The sequence below is a fragment of the Phalaenopsis equestris genome, unplaced genomic scaffold (assembly GCF_001263595.1).
Source record: "Phalaenopsis equestris unplaced genomic scaffold, ASM126359v1 Scaffold000036, whole genome shotgun sequence".
Taxonomy (NCBI): domain Eukaryota; kingdom Viridiplantae; phylum Streptophyta; class Magnoliopsida; order Asparagales; family Orchidaceae; genus Phalaenopsis; species Phalaenopsis equestris.
In genome coordinates this window covers 5,841,952-5,847,034 of record NW_018164478.1, presented here as the reverse complement: position 1 = coordinate 5,847,034, position 5,083 = coordinate 5,841,952, and the positions used below count along the sequence as shown (strand labels likewise).

Below are 5,083 nucleotides of genomic sequence, written 5' to 3'. Positions count from 1 at the left end.
TTGATCTGCAACTCTCTGACTGATTATTCAAAAGAAGTCTCATGATAGGCTAGATCGTTCTTCCTCTTGTAAGGATCCAAATGAGGACCCTTAACTTCGTAGGTGGTACAACCTTCATGATCTGTCAAGTGAAAGCACCATATGGGGGTAGTTGGATAGGTCCATTGACTAGCCCTACATGATGCCTGACAATCCGCACAGGCTCAGTATCGCCAACATTTTGAGAACTTCCTTGCCCTTTGGTCTATAGATTGCTCACTTGACTGTTGGGTGTTGGCGGATTCTCGATGAGAACTCTATGAAAGCGACGACTCTGAGATACCACCTCTAGAAGCTGTGGTTCAACATTACTTCAAATTATTGCTTCTCGAAATACTTCAAATTGACCCATTATTTACTCCCGCAACTTCTAGACTTGCTATGAATTTCTCGATATTCTGGCTCTCTTGTAAGCTCCATGGATGTTGCATCTCTTTGTTGTGATTCTCTTTCGTAGTGTGACTCGCTTCTTCTTTGTGACATGTCCACGCTCACCGCATCACTTTTAGAATGTTGGATACTAACTTATCCTTCGGAATACACACCCTAAGAGCTAGAATTGAGAGGAGAGAAAAGAGAAAAGGGTGTAAAAAATATGACTACAGAAAAGAGAAGGATTAGATACAATAACTGCCCAAATAACTGAATCGACCTGTTCGATTGAAACTAAAGCGTCCAGAGATTGATTTATATTATATTTACTTTGTATTATTATATTACACCTTCGCTTGCTCGATCTCTCTAGGGTTTTTCTCGGTTCTGTTCAGGACTGATCTCAACCGTCGAGATGCAATCGGACGGCCTACGTTTGGCCTCAGGTTCCCCGGGGCTGACGGCAGTAATTATGTCCAAATGAGGGGCGGGGAGAAGGGGGGAGATGGCGAGAAACTCTGAGGAGAGAGAAAGGGAGATGGAATGGAGCATCACGTGGTGAGGTAGCAGTTAGAGAGAGAGAGAGAGAGTCGTGCAATTCATGACAGCGGTCGTGGTCATTTCTGTAAAAGTGTGAACTTTAGAGAGAGAGAGTGAGGGTGGGGACCGGAACCTGCAGCTTGGCTTTGTCTTTTACTCCGTCTTTTTCTCCTCTCTCTCTCTCTTCTTTATTGCTCCTGCCGACGACTCCTCTGCTGCTGACCCACTCCATTTACTCCACCTTCCCTCACTTCCCTCAATTTCTCATTTTTTTAACTGTTGGAGATTGGTTGGGCTTTTACTCCCCTGTCCTGTTTCTCTCTGTTCAGTGTAATCATTTAGGTCATCATAACCTCTACACCGCCTCTTTATCTCCGCCCCAACCTGGGCCTGAGAGAATCATGGTGTCATGGGCGAGATAGAATGAAAAAACTAAGGTGGGCGTTTTTGCTGCCGTTGCAAATCAGTAAAAATGGAAGCTTTCTTTTTGAGGGGAATGTTGTCTGGCTCGAGGCCTTCGGTGGAATCTCACTTTCTCTCTCTTCTTTTTCCATGATGGAGTTCTAAGAGAGCTTCGGATGTGAAGTCTCGGACCAGGCTTCATTCCCCCCAATCACTGCTTCCCTCTCCATGCCATAAACTCTCATGAGGTCTGTATTTCTCTTCTCCTTCAGATCTTTGATTTTTTTTCCCTTTTTTTTGATTGAGAAGAAAATTTTCTTATGAATGGGAGGGAGAGAGAAAAAAGAGTGCAGATTGATGTAATCATATCATGGTTTGACTATGGATGGCTTAGACTTTTTATATCTGTTTTTTTTTTTTTTTTTTGCTTTTTTGACATTTTTGTTTTTTATCTTTGCCTCCCTGTCGGCAGGGATAAAGGTTTTCATTATTGTCTTGTAAAAGTTTCACTGATTGCGTCTCTTTTTGACCTTTTGGACATGATTTCCATCTTTATTACTTGTTTCATTTCTATTTCTCGCTTGCTTCTTTCTCTCTCTCTTCTTCCATTTTAAAGTTTTTTTTTCTTACAGTTGATTTGTTTGCCATTTACTAACATCTTTAAAGTTGGCTACAGGTTCAGATCAAGGTTGTTCATGTTTTGCAAACATTGATCTGTAGGTTTTTTCCTTACTTAGCCAGTTCTATTTTTCTTAACATTTGTTTTTCATGAATACTGAGAGTGGAAACTGGATGAAAGGTAATAGAGGAGGACTGGATAGATTTTTGATTTGTCTCCTATGTGATCTTAAGATATGAATTTGATTAGATCCATCCATAGATATCATAAAGGTAGCATCTTTATGCAATCATCAGAATGCCTACAGATCAAATAATGATTAAAGTCCTTCGAATTTTATTATTTTAAATTTAAAGCAATTTTCTTCCTTTTTTGTTCTTTCTAGCTTCTGCTTCTATTTGGAAATGACTACACATCGAAAAAACAGTTTTTGCACATGGCAATAGTTGGAATAGCTCTTATTGTCTTCCTTAGCTCTCTTCTCTCTTAATTTCCTGAAGATTTTCCAACTCTTACAGAATAAGAAATGTAGGAATTTAATTCCTTAATTTTTTATGAAAAGAAATTCACAGGTCTTGATATCAGCGCATGCTTTAACTAAAGTTTGAAAATTTTAGCCATCTGGAGTACTGAATTCCTTAACTTATGAAGATCGTCATCCTTCCATGAAAAAAAAAAAGGTAAAAAAATAGTAAGTGCACATCTCTAGAAGATGCTCTCCCAGGACTTTGTTTTTATCTTGGGTACCAGTTCTATTTTTTTATGCAGGGACAGCAATAACAAATCAACCAAGAGGTATTCACGGGAGAAAATGGCTACTCGTACCTCACAATTATTATGTGTCATGCTCAAGTTACTATGTATTTTATTATATGTTGGCAGACCTTTTTTTTTTTTTAATTTTTAATCTAATGTTTTTTGTGATTCTTAATCACCAAAACTTAATTCATTCAAACGAGCCTCTCACTCGATTAATTACGTGTTGACCGATCCATGGCCTCTTCTGCAATCCCCGTACGTTGATTTGAACCAGTATCTTTCAGCACAGCCATTTTTATGACGATGGAAGTAAATGATATATTTCGGCCTCAACGTTTTCCAAGGGAAGATGCTCCCAAGGAAGCTCATTTACTTCTCCATAACAAATGAACTCTATGGCTCTTTATGAGCCGGGATACTTTTTTTAGTTATCTCCTTCATTTGAACTTTCGCTCTCTCTTTATATAATCATATAAGTATATAAAGGAGAAAGCTCTTACTAGTAAACTACAATTAATTTTCCTGAGTGCATGTTACGTCATGACTTCAAACATAGAGATTTGTTCGGATTCCAATAATAATTATGTTATTGTAATATTCTGCTGTGTTATAAGAATATTTCATCAATGTTATTTGTAAAAAATGAAGTGTTATTCAAGTATGGCTTGATGTTATTCAATTACTCTACGGTGTTATTCGAATATTTTCCCGTCTTGCTTGATTTGAGGCTGTATTTTTCGACATATTCCCTGTTTTATTTTAATTTCCATTATGTTATTGAAATATCACAACCTCAAATCAAATAACGCGGGCGAATATTTAAATAACACTTCATTTTTGTTATTCAATTACTCTACGGTGTTATTCGAATATTTCCCCGTCTTACTTGATTTGAGGCTGTATTTTTTGACATATTCCCTGTTTTATTTTAATTTCCACTATATTATTGGAATATCACAACCTCAAATCAAATAACGCGGACGAATATTTAAATAACACTTCATTTTCTATAAATAACACTGATGAAATATTTCTATAACATAACGAAATATTTATAAATTATAACTCTACAATCGAAATTCTGAGGTATTATTTTTTCTAATCTTCCTATATTACTCTTCCTCTCACAACTTCTGAAAACTGGAGAAACGTTGCAGTGATTCGGAAACACGTGTGATGATGGGTTTTGCTTGCATGAATAGGCATAATTGTCGCCCTGAGCATCTCACAGAGAGAGAGAGAGAGGGAGAGGGAGGGGTTTTGCTTGCATGAATAGGCATAATTGTCGCCCTGAGCATCTCACAGAGAGAGAGAGAGGGAGAAGCGAGAGGGAGAGGGAGGGGGAGAGGGAGAGGGACTGTACGGATGTTAGAAGTAGGGGTTTCTACTGTTTGGATTCGCTTTTATCATGCATTTTTTTATGTCTTACGCTTCTGTCTTCTCTTTTCTTACGTTTACTATTTTTTCATGGGGAAGATTTAGAGGAGGAATGATTTTATTAGTAGAGAAGATGATTGAGCTAATTATGAAGAAAATGTTGGCTTCAACTCTGCCACGAATGCGCGCTTGGAAATGGAAAACTCATCGTCAGCTGCTGCGCGTCGGAATCCGTTTTCACATTTATCGCCGACAGGTCATTAAATGCTGAGAAAAAGACTGTTCCTCACATTCGTAAGTTTGGCATTTGAGTTTCCTTGCCAATGAAGGCACATTACTCTCTTAGGGTGTGTGTACTTGTGGTAATTATATAACTGTTAACTACTATTATTATTATTATTAGTTTACAGGAATTTGAAGTGCAGATATGCAAATGAAATTCAATTCATGGTGCTCAAAATAACATCAAAGATCACTGCCAATTAAGTTAGAGCTCACAGAAATGTTCAATATAGTCTAAATGTAATGTACATGGATAGATTACTAGTAGTGTTCATAGTTCAAGTTTGTATATTAGAGTTGCAAGAAGGAACTGAATATACATGGGTAAATTAAGAGTAGCTCACCTAGTACTTTAAGTAGAAAAAAAAATCATGAGGAATATTTAATTGCTTCACTGATGACATCCAATAATAGCATGTTGTTGTTTTCAATTAAAAAAAAAAGAATTTATTTTAAATTATGTACGTCACCGTTCACAGAAAAAATGCATATTACCACACCTAATATCACAATATTTAATATACAATTATAAATATTTAATGAAATAACATAGCTGTCAAAAAATAATTTATCCAATCAAATAATGAAATAAAAAATGTATTTACTTTAAATTAAAATATATCATACACATTAAAAAAAATACCCCTTCCAATCATCTTCCTCTATCTCATCAATCTCATCCTCATCATCCTT

General features: G+C 36.6%; 1 long non-coding RNA gene across 1 annotated transcript; it reads left to right on the top strand.

Moving 5' to 3' along the window:
- The first annotated feature begins 960 nt into the window (after positions 1–960).
- LOC110018915 lies at positions 961–3,432 on the top strand. Its single transcript, XR_002293407.1, has 2 exons — positions 961–1,601; positions 2,030–3,432. It is a non-coding gene; the product is annotated as an uncharacterized LOC110018915 (long non-coding RNA).
- The last annotated feature ends 1,651 nt before the right edge of the window (positions 3,433–5,083 follow it).